We start from the raw sequence: 21,715 nt of genomic DNA on the forward strand, positions 1-21,715 counted from the left end.
TGTGCATGTCCTGGTAGTGACAAACAGCCATTTTTGTTTATCACTACTGTGGGGCTGCCCTCCCATAGGAATGCATTGGGGATTCCCTGATATGTGTTTCAGTGGTAATTCCTGATATGAGAGGCGCAGAGTAGTCAAGTTTGGTATGTTTGGAATAGTGCTAATAAATCCTATGCAATGGTGTGCACAGATTTATTATGACTATTTTTAGAAATGCCACTTTTAGAAGTTTGCATTTCTGTGTGGCTCCAGGAAGGGCAGGGTGAGTCAGCGCTAGGCTGAATGGGACATCTGCATTTGGAGTGGTGGGAGGAAAAATCCCTGGTCCCTGAATAGGATGGTGCCTGCCCTAGTGAATGAGGGCTCCGCCCCCTGTGGTGTGTCTGATGATGAGCCCCCACCTAACAATAGGGAAGAGGAGCCTGGTAAACAGAGTGCTCCAGAACCAGTTGGGACTGGTTTCCCCAAGCCCTGTGCTTTGTCGACCAAGGGGAACAAGTGGTATCAGTATAGGGGCTATGACCCCATGATAGAGAGCTGTTCCTGGACTTTGGGGGGGGCTTACTGCTGCTGGGGCCCAGGAGGAACTGCCATGGGGGCTTGCCTCCCTGCTGGAGGGCCCTGTGTGCTGACCTCCCTGGGCCCAGCTATGCCCCATGAAGCCTGAAGGACTTTTGCGCCCCCTGAGCGCTTTTCTTTTCATTTTCCCGGTCCTTAAGGGCTCCTAGCGCCTGGTGAGCACTATATTGTATCTTGCCAAAGAAGAGGAGCGCCTGCCCTCCGCAGTGCTGTGCTACCAAGGCGTCCCAAGGGAATCCCGGTGTGGGGATTCCCCTACACGACGCAGGGATTGAGCAGGAGCCCACCCTGCTGTTTCATGCCTTTATTGTAGCAGGTGCCCCCCCCCTGCTGATGGTGTTGTTGCGTGTGCCCACCCCACTTATGCTTTTATTTTGGTGGGTGCCTACCCCGCCTCTCCGCTATTTGAAATATGCGGGTGCCAAACCCGCCTTGATCATTTTTTACTTAACAAGCGGGTGATCACCCCACATCGCTGCCAAGACCCAAATGGGGATCACCGTCATGGCCCAGCCCAAGAAGTAGCTGCCGCCGCCGCCGCTGGACCGAACAGGAAGTCAGGCAAGGTTGTGCCTGTCCAGGGGTGGGGCTTCCGGGAGGAAAGGGAAGTCCCGCGTGAAGACCCTTCTGGAGCCTCGCGGGCGCCACGCTTGAGTCCCGTGTCCCCAGGAGAGTGCCCAGGTATTCTTTCCAACTCGGTCCGAGGTGGTGAAGGGCTCCGTTGTGTGGCCCCTGTGCAGCGGCAGCCTTCCTGGATATTCGGGGGCATTCTCCATTCACGTAGATAGAGGTAGCTGAGCCCTCACCCCCTTGCATATGGTGCCTGGTCCAGGTGAGGAGCTGTGGGAGAGGTGGGAGCAGGAGCAGCTTCGTTCCCCGCACCAGAGCCCCCTTTCGAGGCACATTGTCGGTGCAAGGTTTTGCTGAGCGGTCCCCGCAGGAGAGCAAGCCGCTCCAACGTTGGGCACATTGGTTAGGAAGTCCCAGTAGGGACCCTGGAGGCACCGTGGTGCCTGTGCTCATTTTCCTTTGTGTTCATTGTGTGTGGGCAGTCCGAAGGCACGGTGTTGCCGATCAGGGCACATGCCGGTGCTCCTTTGGCCACAGTTGTTTTTCAGAGTGCCAGAGTGGGGCTCACCAGGCACAGTAGTGCCAGGCTCTCATTTTGTTTCTCAGTTGTGCCGCCGTAGTGGGCAACTGCAACTTGGGGGCATTTGTGTTTGCAAATGAAGAGGGGGGAGAAGCACCCCAGGCCCCAGCGCAGTGCGCCCTTTGTGTTTGCTACCAAGGTAGCCAGGGGGGTCATTTGAGAGGTCCCCTCTAGAGCCCTGACATTTTAAACGTAGGGCATTTGAGCCCCGGTGTATGACCAGTTGGCCTGGGGTCATTTGCCTGGGTGGTACTTGCGTATACTGGAAGGGCGCCTGACTCTAAGGATTGCATAATGTGGTAATGCTTATGAGGATTCCATAATGTATTTTATGCCTAACGTGAGGTATATGCCAAATGTGATTTATGCGCCCTGAGTTATGCCTAATGTGAGTTATGCTTGTGATGCCTATGACATCATGTGTTTATGTTTAGGATTTTTACGCATAATGTGTTTATGCTGGTGAGGCCTGGTGCGCAATGTGTTTATGCTAATGAGGTTTGGGCCTACGGTGATTTATTGCCTAATGTCATGTAATGATATTTCAGGATGGTGTCTAATGCTAATGTGATAATGCTTAGGTCATTATGGGACCAGTAGTTACTGGTTGTGGTTTTACTTACCGGTTCTGATGGTTCTGACCCTGGCCCGTTTGGCCTCGTCCTGTATATAATCCCCTGTGAATATTGCCCGTGCCAGTTGGCACAGTGTACATGTGTGATTATGTTTCTAATGTGTTCATGGTAATACAAAGGCTATTTTTTATATAACCTTGTGTGGAGTTTCTTTTGTAGTGTGCCTAGTGTGTTGCTGCTGTGTGTGTGTGCTGCGCAAACGCTTTACACATTGCCTCTGGGATAAGCCTGACTGCTTGTGCCAAGCTACCAAGGGGGTGAGCAGGGTTTATCTTCAGCGTGTAACTCCCTTGCCCTGACTAGAATGATGGTTTCTGCCTTGCTTTGGAGCAAGCCTTAGCCAACCAGAAATCCCATTTCTAACAATTAGGTATAGGTTAATAAACAAAACATTTTTTTACATTTATTTATTTTTTAATACAATATTTGTATTTTTTTTTTTAAAGAATCATGAACTTTAATATTTTTCTTATACTTTCTCATAGGGAGATCATCACCTTAGTGGCAGAGCTCTCCACCTACGTGTGAAAAGATAGTAGTAGGAAATTTACACATATAAATCCTGTTTTAGGGGGCTCCATCGGGGCTGGGGATGCCTAAGTCTACAACATTGTGAAATCCGCACCCGGGAATGATGAATAACAAAGAAGGGCAGAATTATACATAAATGTAGTACTAAATGCACTGAGTAAATCTATAATTGCGCATTTACGTTTGTTAAATAAGGTCTGTTATGCTCACACCAATGTTGGATGATCAGTGCATATGAACGAGATTTGCGTTATGAGCTATCATGACTGTAACCCTAGCACTATGGCTTTAAGTGGGATGAAAAAACTGGGGGTGGGGGTCTCTTGAAGGGGTGTGGCCTATGTAATAAGGGCGTGGATTAAAAACAGCTAGTCCTAAACTAAAAACCTGTGCATAGCACAGTGTGCCGCTCGACTGGTATTTTGATGTTTCTGTCATTTTATCCAGATCTAGAATACAGCAAGCAACATTATTCCTACAACAAGCCAGGACTATCTGCTTTGTCAATGGTTGTTAGCCACATAAGATAAATAGGCAACAACTTTGTTGTATATAACCTTGAAAATCTTCCATTCGGAACTGGTGAGACTATGAAAGACCTACAACAAGTCTCTTTGAAGTTACATCAAAGGCAGTGAAGGTGGTACTGCTGCAGAGTTAAAAATAAAAGGCCAAAATGGGGATCCCCATAGGGACTCATCTCGGTATCTGCTTTTTAGAACTGCAGGAGCTGAGCACCGGCAGAGCCCAGTCCACTTAAAGCTCTGACTAGCACATTTCATGGGTTCTGTCTTCATTGCCTTTCTCTTTCAGATTAGCAACCATCGTCTCCCAGGACCTTGGTACTTCTCTCCCTTTGTTATCCCCCTTTGCTTATGTGCAGTACTGTACTTTCCCATTCAGCCGAATAGATCTTTTCCCTCAGCCAGTCCTTATTCTACACGTCTCTTGGCGAATGAGAACAGTGCAGACTTAATGATTGTACCTCCTGGATATTCGAGACGCATCATTAATTGGAAGAGTGATCCAAACGTTCTCTCCTTTGGAAAAGTTTTTTTCTACCCATGATTGAGCATCTGAAAGGAGCTGAATGGAGCAAACCATTCTGTGTGGATGTAGGAATTTTAGTTATTTGGAGAAATATCACTATTTCTTAGATAAATGATGGGGTGCCTAGGTAGCAGTGAGGTGGCAGGGTAAGGCTCATCAACTGAGCTCTAGCTTCATGTGCCGCTGTGCAGCTGCCTACCAGCAGGAACCATTATAAAGTCAAGTGCATTTGTCTGCTTGGAAACCAAATCAACTTGAATGGAAAAGAACATTGGGCCTCATTTATGATAACTGTTGCATCGCTGCTTGAAAACAGCGATGCAACAGTTTTCCCTGCGCCCTCCTTGCGACACGATGGATGTGCCGTATTTAATGTACGGCACTCCATGTCGCAAAGAGTTACAGTTACGTCATTATTTCTGACGGATCTGTAGGCGCAGTAATGATGTATTGCTTTAGTGTGTGGCAAAAGTGACGCAACTCCAGCAATGGGTCATTACACATGGGCAAGTCCCATGTAGATATGCCTGCGTCAGTCTGTCACCTGCTGTGAGGCAGGCATAAGATTTTGATGCAGTGGCATCCTAGAAGTGGCACAGTGAGATGTGATAGATTTCACTGCGCCACTTCTACAAGGCTTTTTGCGGTGGAACGCCCACTCTGCATACATTCTACCTGACTCGGGTATAATGTAGCGCAGGGCTTTCCAAAGTGACGCATCTGCTTAGATGCGTCACTTTGTAAATAAGGCACAACATGGCCCCTTTTTACGCTGCCTGTGTGGCTTAAAAAGTGATGCAGCGACGGCACAAAAGTGTTGCAAGGCCTCATTAATAAGGCCCATTCTCTGTTAACCTGTTCTCTATTGAACCAGTACCAGCAAATCAGCCTGGGGCCCGAGAAGAGCAACACTTGTACAAAGACTGTGGCCTAGGGCTTGACCAAGGCTGAATGCATTTGACTAATAAATGGACAGGCAGTCCTCTACTGCAGCCTATTTTCAAGAAAGCCTTAAAATTAAGACAGAACCTTTGGGCTGAAGAGGACTAAGGTGGTCGACTGCTTGGCATGTAGAGAGTCTGCCTATCTTTAGACCAAAGCCAAGTAAAATATTTCAGACTATTGCACTGAGATGTTCAGAATGGTGAAGGCTGCAGGTACTGGAAGCCTACAACTGTAAGTGATGCTGAAGTATAACGGCTTGTGTGCCTTCACATATGCCGATGAAGATAAGATCTCAAATGGCGGAGGTCTGTTACTCCAGGGTAGGCCCATGGTTTATAGCTGCCTTTGGGGAATTTGCAGATGTGCTTCCCTGACCTCCGATATCGGCTGGAGCAAGGGCACAAGGCACACAAAGAGTTTTAGAACATAGAAATGCCCATTTCATATAGGTGGCATTTCTAAGCAAGCTATGCCTATATGCCTAAACCATCTTTACCACTGGAACGGGATTGGCACTGCTCATCCATTGATGGGAAACATCATGAGGTTGCTTCACTGCAATGCACTGTTGCAGCCTGAGGCAATATCAAATACTTCCCCATGTTAGCCTATGGGAAGAGCAAGTCTCATAGGTAGTGAAAACACACTTCATTATTCCACAGTACCTGAGTGCACATGCACTAATCCGGACACAGGCCTACAATAGCAGGCTGGAAACATAGACCCTGACACCATCGGTGCCAGTGCGCTCACAGAGCCTGCATTGGCAGACTGGATACGGGTTTAACCATTCTGGTTGACTGTGCGCACGTGCAAGCCTGCAATAGCAGGCTGGACACTAGTTACCCATTATGGAGTAGGTGTGCTCCCACAGGACTGCGTTGGCAGATCGGACACATGGTCACTAACATCATGGGTGCAAGTGCACACACTCAGGCTCACAATGGCAGGCCTTACCAGTGTCTTGCAACATCATAGTTGGAGGTATGCACACACCAGGCTGTGATGGCAGGGCAGACACCTAGGCCAAATACCATTGATGTAAGTACGCATCCATAAGCCTGCAGTGCATGCTGGACGGGTATTTAAACCAGCACAAGGGCCAGAGCGCACAACCCGGCTTGCGATGGCAGACTGGGCATACAGTCAACACCCCAGAGGTTCAAGCGTGCCCACACTGGTCTGTGAGGGCAGATCAGCCCATGTATCAGAACATCATGTTTTCGCCCCTTCCTAACATGTGTAGGAAGGTGCTCGCACTTTCACACTGTCTTGACACTGAGTAACTGCCCCGGGCCTGGGGGCCACACAAAGCCTCGGTATCCCTCCAGGAGTACCCTGGGGGGAGTCAGACTCCATGGCAGGGGAAAACCTATGTGGGGGCTCCTCGCTACCTGGACTGGGAACATCCATCTGTCCCTGCCTTCAGCCGACCATACCCTACACCCTTTAGCGCTTCTCTGGGGGTGTGCCCTCATGGTATGAGAAGGCCCACTCGGGATTGGCTGAGGCATGAGTGATGCCAACCTAAGCAGAGACACAATGGCACCCCACAGGCCAGCAGTGGCAGGCCCAATACATGGTTGACAGGCTATCCAGCAGGTGGCACACTCAGTGCTATGTCCCACTACTAGCCAGTGCCGTACCTGCCCAGGGCATGTGGGGTACCTGTGTACAGGGCTTGTGTGAGTAACAGTACCAAAACCAACCTCGTATCCACCCCTTCCTTGTGTGTGCTTAAAGGGCGTGTGCACCTTTCCTTTGCAGTACAGCGTGAAAGGTGCCCAGAGTCCTAAGGTCAGGCAGAGAGACGTGGCAAAAAATTGAAGGGAAAAGCAAATTATTTTGGGGTAATTTCCCCTAAGAAGGGCCATGTCCAACAGAGTGTCTTTGTAAATTTGATGCACCTTTGATCCGTTTCGCTTCACGTGAACGCTATGGCACCATGAGGGCTTGTGTACCTGTATACATGCCACTGCACCAATGATTCCTGAGCAAGGAGTGTTGTTTCTGGGTGTGAAGGAACTTGGAACCACCAAGGCAGGGTTTATTTCTGCAAAGGAGGTTTGTCTTTACAAGATGTAAAATCAGTGTCTTTAATGTGCTGGGAGATTTCTCTATGCATTGCGGTCCCAGGCAGCAAAAGAAATGACTGAGAAGGCATCAGCAGGTTCTGCCTAAATAGGGTAGGTTCCTAGACACTAAGTGTCAGATTTACTAGGATTTTGCGCTGTGTTCGCGTTACTTTGCACCATGGGGGCATGCCAAGGGTGGTGTATGGGCGTTCCCATGCAGCCACCCAAGGATTCTCATGCTAAACCCAATTGACCAAATACAGTAGATTGGCTTTAGCGTGAGAAAACTGTGCCCTTTTAAACTAGGCGCAAGAAAGGAAAAATGCTTTCATTTCTCCTTCCTTTTTCTACTTTGCATGTGTGCTAGGCATAGTATTTTGTTCAGGAAGGGTACCCTTCCTGAACAAAACGTATGCTAGACTCACACATACACCCTAGCGCTGTGGCTCTAGGGTGGGGCGTGGCACACGGCAGCTGTAATCAGCGCCGGCGCAAGGGAAAGGGAGGAGAGAGCCATATCTTTGAAAATATGTCGCTCTCCTGCTCCTTCCCTGTCATGCAACAAAACGCAGCCTCGCGAGAGGCTGCGCTGCGCTGCATGGAGATTTGTTAAATCTCACCCTAAGGGGTCTATTTAGTAAGTTTTAGTGCTTTGTTTTCGGCACAAAAGTGATGCAAAATGACGCAAACATTTTTCTTCACTAATTTACTTTCCAGCGCTAAACTTGTTTAGCACTGAGAGTTCACATGAACGTAGCGCAAAGCAGCACATTGCGCTATTTTCCATTACATAGCACCAAGGGGGTGTACCATGGGTTGTGCATGCGTGCAACCACCCAAGGTTGCTGATGCTAAGCCCTATTTACTTCAACAAGTAGACAAGGCTAAGCATCAGAAAATAGCACCCATTTCAGGTAGGTGCTATCACAAAGAAAGGCTTTTATTTCTCCTGTATGCAGCACACATACAAAACCTGTGCTAGACTCAAAGAGACACCCATGCACTATGGTACAAAGGTGTGTTTGTGGCACACGGCATCCATCAGATTTCTGCGACAGCGCTAAGGAGAGTGTCATATTTCTTTAAATATGGCGCTCTCCTGCTGTTTTTTCTCGCGCTGCACTGCATTTGCGGCTGGTGCACTGCGCTGCATGAGATTCCTGTAAATCTGGGCTTAAATAAGCTAACTGTCTAGGGCCGGTCATGGTGGTTTTGATGCTGGAGCTAGCAGTGCCTCGTATGACGGAAACACACTCTGAATGCGGAGTTGGAGTCAAGAGGTTTGCACAGGAGGCATGCTTCAGTTTTTGGTGGATGACGTGTTACGGCTTACCTGAAAAGGTTGAGGAGGGGCAAGGAAATGTCCGGGAAAGGAAGTTAGTTAGAGGCAGGCTATTGACGAAGTAAGTCGCAGGAAATAAAGAGATAGTGAACCCTCACACGTGTCTGCATCGTACCTTCCGCCTGTTATGGATGCCAGGATTGTTCCACAGGAGCGTCAGGAACTTGGAGAGGAGTCCTCAGTCGTCCCCTACGGCCTTCCGACTCTATCAGACTCTAGAGTATCAGATGGCACGTCAGGGGAAAACAGGGAAACAAAACAAGGAAAGGCGGGGGGTAAAATCAGGTTGCGTTGAAGGAACCACGTCAGGGACAGTTGAGGGAGTACCCAGCTGCAAGAAAAGACTGTGTTATATTCTGTCTGCACCATACAACCCCAGTGTACGAACAACACGCTACTATAGCACCTACCACGGCTATTGGTCACAGCTAGTGGTATGAGAGGGTGGCGTATTCTGTTCAACCCCTATATTCCTGTACAATAGAAGAACAAAAGGTTAGACAAAAAACTCCACTATTTAGTAAAGCATATACTATGGATGCATGAGGCTTACCCCGCAGTTCTCCAGGAGGACTATGAGTAACACAGGATCGTAATTCACCCTATGTTCTCAAAGAGCGAGGATCGTGCTTGTTCTTCTAGTGGGCATGGTTATAATCTGCCAAGGGATTCAACCAGACTAATTACATCCGAAGTTAATATACACAACAATATGTATAAGAAGGCAGCGCTATGCGCTGTTACCGTGATTCTGGAGAGATGGGCAGTCACTGCACTGTGGTCCACGCAAGTACCCCAATTAAATAATAAGACAGGGTCTTCCCAGGGAAGGCGAGAAAACAGCACCCGCCATTAAGCAGAGGTCACCAGCAGTGCCCGGCCAGGCAGCGGGAAATAATTCCGGCCGCGGGGCGGAGCACCCAGTCAGGCAATACCGGGAAAAACAGCAGGGGAGCTCAAGGTAGCTTCAATCGTGCTCACACATCTCCCGCCTGTAAGCAGAGATCAAAGACAGTGCCCGGCCAGGCAGCGGGAACAGTTCCGGCCGCGGGGCAAAGCACCCGGTCAGGGAATACAGGGAAACGGCAGCTAACAGCAAACGCCAGCTACGGAACAGACGCCAAAGGAAACAGGAAACACCAAAACGGAAGTCAGGCAACAACAACAAAGACGGAAACGGGGCTAGGAGCAAGAACGCTAAGCAGCGTTCGTGCGAACCTATGCTCCTTAAATACTGAAGACATTTCGGGGGGCAGGACCGCGGGGCATGACCGCACACTCCCCCCACAATGTCCCCCCAACCGCTTGGGTTTGTCCGGGTGCCTCTGATGGAAAAATCGAACTAAACGAGGAGCGTGCACGTTACAAGCTGGTTCCCAAGTGCGTTCCTCCACTCCATACCCTTTCCAATGGAGAAGATACTGGAGAGATCTCCCAACTATACGAGAGTCTACTATGGCCTCGACTTCGTACTCCTCGGTGTCTTGGATGGTGACAGGAGCGGGTTTTTTAGGGAACTTGGTGCCTGGCTCAACTGGTTTTATCAACGAGACGTGGAACACCGGGTGGATCTTGAAGTATACAGGCAATTCTAGCTTCAACACCACCGGGTTAACCACCTTTAGCACCTTGTAGGGACCTATAAACCTGGGGTTGAACTTGCGAGGACCACTGAGCGACATGTGTTTGGTGGAAAGCCACACCTTATCCCCTGGTGTATAGATAGGTTCTAATCTCCTGTGCAAATCCGCCCCCTCCTTGTATCTCACTTTGGCTACTTCTAAGTTCTCCAAGGTTTCCCTGTGTATTTCCTGTAACTTCTGAACCAGGTCATTTGCTGCCGGGGTAGGGCTGTCTGGGGGAACCCCTGATGGTAACAGCTTGGGGTGAAAACCAGAAGAGCAAAAGAAAGGCGTGTGGTTGATGGAGGAATGTGGACTATTGTTGTACGAGATCTCAGCCACCCACACCAACTCATCCCAGTCTGTGGGGGAATGCAGGACTTGATTCCTAAGGTACTGCTCGAAACACAGGTTAACCCTCTCGGTCTGTCCATCCGACTGAGGATGATGGCTAGAAGACAGCCTAACATCTATCTGGAGCAAGGAGCACAAACACTTCCAAAACCGAGACACAAATTGGTCCCCCCTATCCGACACTAAGACAGAAGGGAAACCATGGAGGCGGACCACCTGATGTAGGAATACAGAAGTCAATTCAACAGCAGTGGGTAAACCGCCCAAAGGGACAAAATGAGCAGTCTTTGTGAAAAGGTCTACAACAACTAGCAATGTATTGTTCTTTTTCTTGGTGACTGGTAACTCCACTATAAAATCAAGTGATACCGTATGCCAGGGACCTGGTGGGGAGGCCAGTGGTAGGAGTAGGCCTACCGGGTTTTGGTGGGATACCTTGGTTTGAGCACATACATGACAGGTCTTCATGAAAGCTTCTATATCTTTCAGCGTAGTAGGCCACCAAAAGCGTTCACGCACTGCCTTGGTAGTCTTCTTGATTCCTGGATGACCTGCCATGGGATGCGAATGATACCAATCCAAGACCTGTTCTTGTAGTTCTCGGGTAGGCAACACCACTCCTCCTTGAATGCAAACATAGCTCTCTTTAATAGTGGTTTCATGAGAGCCCACTAGTTCCTGCATCTTCACTGAGGATTGGCCCCGTCTGATCAGGTCTTTGAAACCTTCCTCCGTGAATACCCCACCTATGATGGTCTCCCTGGGAATAATGTTGGGTGAATCCAATGTTTCTTCCGGTTGTACGAAACCCAATCGGGACAAGGCGTCCACCTTGCCGTTTCTTCTCCCTGGCCGATATTGTATGGTGAAGTCATACTCACAGAAGAATTGGGACCAGCGTAATTGTCTCATGGACAAGGCTTTGGCTGATTTAAGGTATTGGAGGTTACGATGGTCAGTGTATACTATAGCTGGATAGCGAGCGCCTAATAGATACTGCCTTCACTCCTCGAAAGCATTCTTTATAGTGAGGAGCTCCTTGTCCCCCACTGCATAATTATATTCGGCGGGAGTGAACTTGTGGGAGAAATAGGCCACTGGGTGACATTCCCCTAGGACAGGATCCGCTTGACTAAGAACACCTCCCACTGCCACTTGAGAGGCGTCCACTTCCACCACAAAGGGCAAGGCGGGATCCGGATGGCGTAAGACAGGAGCTCGTGTGAAGGCTAATCTCAACTGCTGAAATGAATTCCCCGTCTCCCTTGACCATATAAACGGAACTCCTTTCCTCAAGAGTGCAGTGATGGGATTTGCCAATCCCGAAAAGTTCTGAATAAACCGCCTATAGAAATTGGCAAAGCCCAGAAAGCTCTGAAGTTCCTTGACAGTACGGGGCGCTGGCCATGAGAGAACGGCCTCAACCTTGACGGGATCCATACCAAGCCCCCAAGGAGAAACAATAAAACCCCCAAAAAGCACCTCTTGTGCATGGAAGGTACACCTCTCCAATTTGCAATAAAGGTGGTTATCGCGTAGGCGATCCAACACCTTTCGCACATGGAGTACATGTTCCGACATGGAGGGAGAGAAGATCAGCAGATCGTCGATATAGGCAATTACATACACATCAAGCATGTCCTTGAGCACTTCGTTTATAAAAAACTAAAATACCGCAGGGGCATTACAAAGCCCAAAGGACATCACTAGATATTCAAACAACCCGTATTTAGTGCAAAAGGCTGTTTTCCACTCGTCTCCCTCCTTGACACGCACTAGATGTTAGGCGCCACGCAGATCCAGCTTAGTGAAAAACTGAGCACTACGCACTCTATCAAGGAGGGAGGCGATAAGAAGCAAAGGATACCGGTTCTTGATAGTGACGTGGTTTAATCTTCTATAATCGATGCAACATCGAAGACCCCCTTCTCGCTTAGGTATGAAAAATAAAGACGAGGAGGCAGGAGAGCGTCAGGGTTGGATGAACCCTTTTTCTAACATGGAGTCTAAGTATTCTCTTAGGTATAGATTCTCCTTTTCTGTGAGTGCATAAACCCTACTGCATGGGATTCTGGCTCCTGTCTCAAGGTCAATCCGACAATCGAACACCCTGTGCGGGGGAAGGACCTCGGCTTCTTTGGGATCAAAAACCGTTTGTAAATCCTGGTAGCAAGAAGGCAACTCAGGAACAGATTCTTTCTTGTCCGGATCGGTTATCACTTGTGCACCCGCGATCAGGGACTCCTGACCAGTAGCGGGACGAAACGTTAGAGTAGACCTCTCCCAGTCTATTATAGGGTTATAGGTTTTCAACCACGGGATGCCTAAAAGCACAGGAATTTGTGGAGAACAGATCAAATCGAATTCTATGTTTTCATGATGGTTAGGGTCTATTCTCATGTGAAGCAGAACTGTCTTATGGGTTACTGGCCCTGAAATGAGAGGACTACCGTCTATAGTGGTGACCTTGTTCGCTAACTCTTTCTTTGTGCACGGTATCAGGTTTTCTCTTGCCCAATTAGAATCCATGAAGTTCCCGGAGGCACCGCAATCTATCATTACAGCCACATGAAGACCATGTTGTTCAAGTGATATATATGCTGACACATAAAGGTGATTAGTGGGGGTTTTGTCGTACTCAGAAGATGAGACTGTAAGTCCAGAACTACCCGGGATTCTTGTCTCACAGGACCCCGGGCTTTCTAGTTTCCCGAACTATTGGTCTGAGTCGGTTTAATCGGACAGGACCGCAGGAAATGACCAGCCTTACCACGGTATAGGCATAACCTGTTGATACGTCTCCTTTGCCGTTCGTCAGGCGCCAATGGACCCCTTATTACGCCTATTTGCATGGGCTCGCTCTCCTCAGTACCCTTAGCTGAGTCGCCCTTATTTTCTCTGGTAGATACATAACGAGGTTCAAACCTCCCCTTCTCTTGCTTCCTCTCTTGTAGCCGGTGTTCTATCTTTACTACCAAGTCAATGAGGTCAGAACAGGACTCAGGCAATTCTACTATCTGGGATAGAGCATCCTTCAAGTCGTCACGCAGCTCCCTGTAAAAAAGTGTGCTACGCTTTTCTTCAGGCCAATTGGACTCTACCACTAATCTACGGAATGACGTAATGTACGCAACAAGGTCTTGGTTGCCCTGCTTCAGAGCCAACAACTCGGTATCAGCAGAATGAGTGTAGATATGCCTATCGAATAGCTTACGGAACTCCCTCTTGAAGGCTGAGAACTGTGCAACAGAGGGTCATCTCTATCTACCAAAGAAATGGCCCAGTCAGCTGCTGAACCACTAAGGTATGAGATCATAAAGGCAACTCGGGACTGATCAGACGGAAAGCAGTTCGCCTTACAGGAAAAATGCAGCTGACATTGACTAAGGAATGCTGCACACCTAGCAGCATCCCCAGCAAACCTCTCCGGAGGGGCTAGTGGAATGGAAAGAGGTGTAGTGACCTGTTTAACCGGTGGTGTAACATCAGTTCTCCCTCCTGCTGCTGCTATGCTTTGTTGGCGCTGGAGAGTGTCCACTCTGTTTGCTAAGGCCTGAGTCTCAGCCTGCAAGTTGCCGATCATACCGGCAACGTCCGCCAGCGAGACAGCTCCCAGTTCCATGATGCTCGGGCAGAACACACCTCTTGGGCTTAGCGTTCTGTTATGGATGCCAGGATTGTTCCACAGGAGCGTCAGGAACTTGGAGAGGAGTCCTCAGTCGTCCCCTACGGCCTTCCGACTCTATCAGACTCTAGAGTATCAGATTGCACGTCAGGGGAAAACAGGGAAACAAAACAAGGAAAGGCGGGGGGTAAAATCAGGTTGCGTTGAAGGAACCACGTCAGGGACAGTTGAGGGAGTACCCAGATGCAAGAAAAGACTGTGTTATATTCTGTCTGCACCATTCAACCCCAGTGTACGAACAACACGCTACTATAGCACCTACCACGGCTATTGGTCACAGCTAGTGGTATGAGAGGGTGGCGTATTCAGTTCAATCCCTATATTCCTGTACAATAGAAGAACAAAAGGTTAGACAAAAAACTCCACTATTTAGTAAAGCATATACTATGGATGCATGAGGCTCACCCCGCAGTTCTCCAGGAGGACTATGAGTAACACAGGATCGTAATCCACCCTATGTTCTCAAAGAGAGAGGATCGTGCTTGTTCTTCTAGTGGGCATGGTTATAATCTGCCAAGGGATTCAATCAGACTAATTACATCCGAAGTTAATATACACAACAATATGTATAAGAAGGCAGCGCTATGCGCTGTTACCGTGATTCTGGAGAGATGGGCAGTCACTGCACTGTGGTCCACGCAAGTACCCCAATTAAATATTAAGACAGGGTCTTCCCAGGGAAGGCGAGAAAACAGCACCCGCCATTAAGCAGAGGTCACCAGCAGTGCCCGGCCAGGCAGCGGGAAATAATTCCGGCCACGGGGCAGAGCACCCAGTCAGGCAATACCGGGAAAATAGCAGGGGAGCTCAAGGTAGCTTCAATCGTGCTCACACATCTCCCGCCTGTAAGCAGAGATCAAAGACAGTGCCCGGCCAGGCAGCGGGAACAGTTCCGGCCGCGGGGCGAAGCACCCGGTCAGGGAATACAGGGAAATGGCAGCTAACAGCAAACGCCAGCTACGGAACAGACGCCAACGGAAACAGGAAACACCAAAACGGAAGTCAGGCAACAACAACAAAGACGGAAACGGGGCTAGGAGCAAGAACGCTAAGCAGCGTTCGTGCGAACCTATGCTCCTTAAATACTGAAGACGTCTTGGGGCAGGACCGCGGGGCATGACACCGCCGACACTACAACTGGCGACGAGGGTTGGCCACGAAGCGCGTGGTGCATGCCCGGAACGAGAAGCTGCCTGGACTTGCTACGTGAGCGTGGAGCGCTCGGGGCGGCGGTTCGGCGCGAGTCGGGAGCCTACCCCGATCGCGTCCGTGTGTGAGGGCCGCGACACGGGTGTCTACCCCGGTCGCTCATGGACAGCTGCCTGCTGTGACGGCGCGTGTGGAACGTGCGGCCGGCCTGCGTGTGAGCAGCCGCAGTGCCGCCCCTCCGGGTGAGACTCCGCGTGATGGTCCCGCGCGTGGAGAGAAGCGACGACGATCTGGGAGCCCACCCCAGTCGCGTGCTGCCCGCTCCGAAGTGGCTGTCGAGTGGAGGGTCGTTGAGGTGCCCCCCCCCTTCGGTGGAGTCGCTGTGTGGAGGTCTGCTCCGGAAGAAGAGATAACGATCTGGGTGCCCACCCCAGTCGTGTGCTGCCTGCACTGGGTACTCGTGGTGAGTGCCTTCCCCGAGAGATACACGTGTGGAGCATTTTGTGGACTGGCTGGAGAGCTGTGGCCTGCGTGTGGAGATCGAGCCTGGAGGGTGTGTGCAAGTGAGGCGGCCATCTTTAAGTCAGGCGCCTGCACCAATCCCCTGCGAGGCCACCCTGGCGGCCATCTTTAAGTCAAGTGGCAGCCCAGAAAAAATAAATAAATAAATAAATCGACAATGTGAAGCGGACTAGCACTGAATAACTGTATCCACGCCACTGTGCTAATCTTCACGGCAGGTCTGGGGTCTGGGTCTTTGCCATGGCGACGTCACCAGTCCGCCCGTCTGGGTCTACGTCGTCCATTGCGGGGCAGATGGGCATGCTTGGTGTGTCATTCCTGCGCCCACCTGAACAGTTGGTCCTTGAAACTGGCGGGGGCATGGGCCTCCGGTGGAAAGAATGGCTCGAGGACTTTGAAGATTTTATGAAAGGATCGCAGGTGGCGGATCCTGGCCAACAGCTAATAGCATTACGCAACCTGATAGGCAAAGACATTGGGCAAATAATAAAAGAACTACTGGCTGCGGATGCGGCATCTTACACCTCTGTGTGTGCGGCGCTTAACAGAAAATTTCTTCACAAACGAAACATAGACTATGAGAGGTACACATTCAATCTTGCTGCTCAAGAAAAAGATGAGCCCATGTGCACATTCATCACCCGCCTTAGACGTTTGGCCCGTTACTGCGAATTTGATTCTTTCTCGACAGAGGATGCCCTGCGTCTGAGGGTCATTGAAGGGTGTCAATCTGAATCGCTGAGAAGGAAATTGTTGAAAAAGAGTTACTCCCTTGATGAGATCGAAGAGATGACGCGTGTTCATGACCAAGCGGAAGACCATGCCAAAAAAATGGAAGCAGGGAGAGGGGAGAAGCGCGAGCAAGCCTTCAGAATTCAGTCTCACAATGGTCATAGACGCTCACCGGCGAAACACAGGTCGTCAAAAGCCAAGAGGGATCAACAGCCAGTGCGTCGGAGACATCGCAGCTCCAGTCGCAACAACAGACGGAGAGATCGGCATCTCAAGTGCTATCGCTGTGGGTATGATTTTCCTCACACCGATGGGTGTCCCGCCATGGGTCAAGAGTGCCGTAAGTGTGGAGGGGAAAATCACTTTGAAAATGTCTGCGGAAATCACAGAAGAAGCACACCAATAGATCATGACAGGAATTCTCGATCGGCTGGCACAAGACATCAAGCCAAAGCAGTACGGGATCGCCGGGACTCTTCAACGGGTTCCTCTCATTCCAGCTGTCAATCATACAAAAGCCACAGACAAAGGCACACGTCATCTCAAGACTCCAGGTCACTATCGCCCATCTCGCAAGATAGTGACGAGTATGTCTGCATGGTAGCGGATCCAGACCAACTCAGAAAGTACCCCCGACTCCACATACAAGTAGGAAGACACCAAACGAAGTTCGTCATGGACAGTGGAGCTTCCTTAAACTACATGTCAGTGGCAGAATACCAGCGAATTAAGCCTCGTCCATCACTGCGCCCTGCCCATGTAAAAGTATATCCATGGATGTCGAGAAAGCCACTCCCATGCTTGGGTAAATTCTCAACGCAGCTTACATACAGAGATCGGACCATTCCCGCGTACATTTACGTCATCGAAGGGCCGGAAGCTGACTGCCTCCTGAGTCTTCCAACTGCGGAACGACAACGCCTGGTGGATATCCTGTATCGCGTGGATGATGAACTTGATGTGACACTGAAATTTCCGAAGTTGTTCACTGGCCTGGGGAAGATGACTCGCTGCCAGATTCGATTACATATCCATGAACAGGTAGCCCCCATAGCCCAATATCCCCGACGGATTCCTTTCCACTTGCAACAGGCTGTGGAACGAGAGCTACAAGATCTGCTCGATGCGGACATCATCGAACGGACAGAAGGACCTACACCATGGGTCTCTCCGGTGGTGGTAGTGCCAAAGAAGGGCGAACCTGACAGTCAGGTTGTGTGTAGACATGAGGGCGCCCAACACCGCCATTGAGCGAGAGAGACACCCAGGGCCGCACATCAGTGACATGATTGCGTCACTTAATGGAGCCACGATATTCTCCAAATTGGATCTAAACAAGGGGTATCATCAACTCGAGTTACACGAAAAATCACGATACATAACAACGTTTTCTACTCACGTCGGCCTTTTCTGGTATAAGCGGCTCAGCTTTGGCGTTTCATCCGCGGCTGAAATCTTTCAGGAAGCCATCAGGAGGGTCATTCACCACATTCCCAACACTCTCCACTACAGTGATGACATCCTTGTATATGGGTCCAACACACAGGAGCATGACACTGCGTTTGAGCGAGTTTACCACGCGTTGCTGGAAGCTAATCTCACCTTAAACAAAGCTAAGTGTGAGTTCCACAAATCCACGCTAAAGTTCTTTGGCCATATCTTCTCGCAAGCAGGAATGAGACCGGACCCCGAGAAAGTGGTGGCGCTGAATGACACTCCCAGCCCCCGAGATGTAGGGGACGTTCGGTCCTTTCTAGGAATGGCCAGTTACTGTTCGCGTTACATCCAAAACTATGCGACCATCAGCTACCCTCTGAGACAGCTCACGAAACAAGGTTATCCATTTTAGTGGTCAGCAGAGTGTGAACGAGCTTTCAAGGACATCAAAACAGCTGTGGATTCTGCCGACAACATGGCATATTTTGATCAAAAGAAGAAAACAGAGATAACGGTGGATGCCAGTCCAGTCGGGCTGGGAGCAATACTCGCTCAATACGAACCAGAGGGTGACCAACGGCATATAATCGCGTACGCGAGCAGGAGTCTGACGGAGGCAGAGAAAGCGTACTCACAACCCGAGAAAGAGAGCTTAGCCGTTGTCTGGGCCTGTGAACACTTTCACATCTTTGTGTATGGCAAACACTTTACGTTAATTACTGATCACCAAGCCCTCATCACCATATCACGCAATCCACGGGCCAAAATGCCCCCCAGAATAGAACGTTGGGGCCTTCGCCTTCAAGAGTACACATATACAATCGTGCACAAGCCGGGAAAAGCAGAGAATCCGGCACCCCAAGGTAACAAAACGGTGCAAATCATCTGTGGCAGAAGAATACATATGCTTTGTGGCAGATCAAGCCCGGCCACCCGCTGTCCCGGTTGACGCCATCATAGATGCTACTCTGGAGGATGCCACGCTGATGGAAGTGAAGCGACGAATGCAAAACGATGAGTGGAGACATCTGGAAGTTGAGGATCCTAACAGTGCGGTCGACAAAAATGATCTGGCTGCCTTCAAGCACGTGAAAGAGGAACTGTCAGTGGCCCCCAACGGGATATTGTTAAGGGACAATCGACTCGTCATCCCCAGACGTCTATGTCAGGGAGTAGTCAATCTAGCCCATGAAGGCCATCGCGGAATTGTGGCCACCAAGAGAGCTTTGAGGAAAAGAGTGTGGTTCCCGGGTTTCGATCAAATGGTAGAAAGCACGTTGAGAGACTGTCCGCAATGCCAACTAGTCAGCAGGCCTGATCCTCCCGCACCCCTACAAATGCCCAGACTACCGGAGAATGCGTGGCAGCAAGTGGCAGTAGACTTTTTTGGTCCCTTTAAGTCAGGACAGTACATCCTAGCCATAATGGATGAATACTCTTGTTTCCCTATTGCTCACATCATCTCGTCCACCCGAGCTTCCAACACGATACCTGTACTGGATGAAGTATTTGCTGCCTGGGGCATCCCCAAAACAGTGAAAACAGACAATGGGCCCCCGTTCAATAGTCAGGACTTTGCGGATTTTGCCAAGCACCTAAACTTCAGACATCGCAAAATCACACCTCTATGGCCGCAAGCCAACGGGATGATCGAGAGATTCATGTCCACTTTAAAGAAAGCCGTTCAACAAGCAGAGGTGGCACAGCAAGACATCCAGACAGTGCTAAATGAAGTCCTACGGGCGTACCGGAACACACCTCATTCCACGACGGGGAAATGTCCCGCCACGCTAATGCTGGGCCGGCCCGTGCGCACTCGGATACCGATGGTTGATTGTTCTAACAAAGCAGCGTGGCCAGAATCGGACACTGATGACATTGTTCGCACGGATCAACTCAAAAAGGAGAAAATGAAAACGTATGCGGACCATCGCAGGCGAGCTGCTCCATCTGGGATTCAGGAAGGTGACTGGGTCTTGGTGAAACAGGAGCAGCAAAGAAAAACTGACTGTCGCTTTAGCGAGACTCCACTGGTGGTTGTCAAACAAAAGGGGACTGTGATCACTGCCGAGTCAGATGATAAGAGACTAACCAGGAATGTGACTCACTTTCAGAAATGTAGCCCCAAGGTCAAAGAGTCTCTCGGTATTTCCATCCGAGGGGAAACCAGTCCCCGTGAAACTGAGACTAGTATTCTGAAACCAAGAGCAGACTATAATGAAGGCGACAGTGATCATCCTGAAGTCAACAGTCGCCCCCGTCGGCACATCAAGAGGCCGAGTTGCCTGATCGAGGAACTGTAACTATGTTGATGTTATTTGGGTATTCACATAAAGTATCATGATGAGCGTTTGAATTTTGTTAAGAAAGGCGGAGATGTAATGTGGTGCTGGGTTAGACGAGCACTAGGACCGCCTCGGATGGGAGGCGTGGAGGGGCGGGACTGAGGAGGGGCAAGGAAATGCCCGGGAAAGTAAGTTAGTTAGAGGCAGGCTATCGACGAAGTTAGTCGCAGGAAATAAAGAGATAGTGAACCCTCACACGTGTCAGCGTCGTACCTTCCGCCGACACTACAGGTACGTAAAAAGTATCCAACAATGTGCTAGAGTTTTTCATCTTCACATCAGTGTTACTGAGGGAGCGCCATGTTTGTTGTCCTGGTTGCATCAAAACAAATATCATTCACATTGTGTAGAGAGATTATTATGGAACTATACTATGGTTTGCTGTATTGTCCCTCCTATCTGCATCAAAGGGTTAAGCATTACCATCATTTAAAATGAAGTTTCAAAGAGCTGTTTTGCTGGGGCTGCGCACACAGTTCAAGTTGGATCTGCCTAGTTCCTGGAAGCATTAGCGTTTCTTTGAGGAGCATGCTGGGGGTGTATCTATGTATTTTTCTTTTTATAGTGTGTAATTTCAGGTTTTCCCCTGTGATTGTTTTGCAAGGCTTCTTTTATAGAGCACTCCATGCCACGCGGAAGGTCGTTGAAAAGATAGCTTCAACAGGGTACCTCCCCTGTTGAAAGCTCACATGGTTAATTACCAAGAATTCAGTTAATGTTGCTTGGGTGCTTTCATACCAAAAATAGAGCTGAAATAGCGGGGCTATGGAGGACAATGTACACACAGCCAATGTCTGAAGTCCTATTAAACTATGGAGAGATGCCTCCTCGAGCATGTAGTTCCAAAGTAAAGCTAGGTTTATTCCAACAAGAAACTCCAGACGCCACAGCTCAACCTTCATCTTTCCCCTTCCTTAACATTTATCCCTCTTTCAACAATAACACTCTCCTAAAGAACCCTTAATTGTACATGAGGCACCTACAGACCAGAGATATCAACTATGTACAAGGGCAATAAGGAATATAAGACACAATACCTTTAATACCTTTGTGTATTAAGCGTGTTAGTGTCCATATTGAAATCGAATGCATATACGCGGACCACAAATGCGTAAAAAGTTATATTCTTTCATTTAAAGGGATTAAGCCTCTCTGTCAAGGAAACAAAGATGATTGTGATATACTAAAAAGGGAGATTGCACTGGCATAGAAGACTAAAATATCCTTTAATTAAGTCATATAATGAAAAATTAGTGAGTGATGGGCATAATACTCTCTGAGTCTGCGAGGAAAAAAAGAATACACTTATAACATTATAAGATTAGTATCCAAGAAAACTAGACTTCGTGTTGTGACCTCAGGAGTGGATTGGGTGTCTATGGGTGTTTACAAAACTTTAGAGAGTTGGGACTTAGAGTTTGAGATGACATTCATTTACTTAAGGAAGGGATCCTGGCTAGGCAATCCCAATGTATTATTAGAATATCTAAATATCACCAGAGCAATTACAAAATGTATATCTCCAGCATATCATCAGCAAGATGTCCAACTGGAATTAAAAG

The 21,715-nt window shown here is 49.2% G+C and overlaps 1 protein-coding gene across 1 annotated transcript in view; it reads left to right on the forward strand.

Annotated features, from left to right (window-relative positions):
- F7 (coagulation factor VII) overlaps positions 1-21,715 on the forward strand; it is a 280,047-nt gene that overhangs the window by 18,057 nt on the left and 240,275 nt on the right. The gene's annotated exons all lie outside the window — the stretch shown is intronic.

The sequence above is a fragment of the Triturus cristatus genome, chromosome 8 (assembly GCF_964204655.1).
Source record: "Triturus cristatus chromosome 8, aTriCri1.1, whole genome shotgun sequence".
NCBI lineage: Eukaryota > Metazoa > Chordata > Amphibia > Caudata > Salamandridae > Triturus > Triturus cristatus.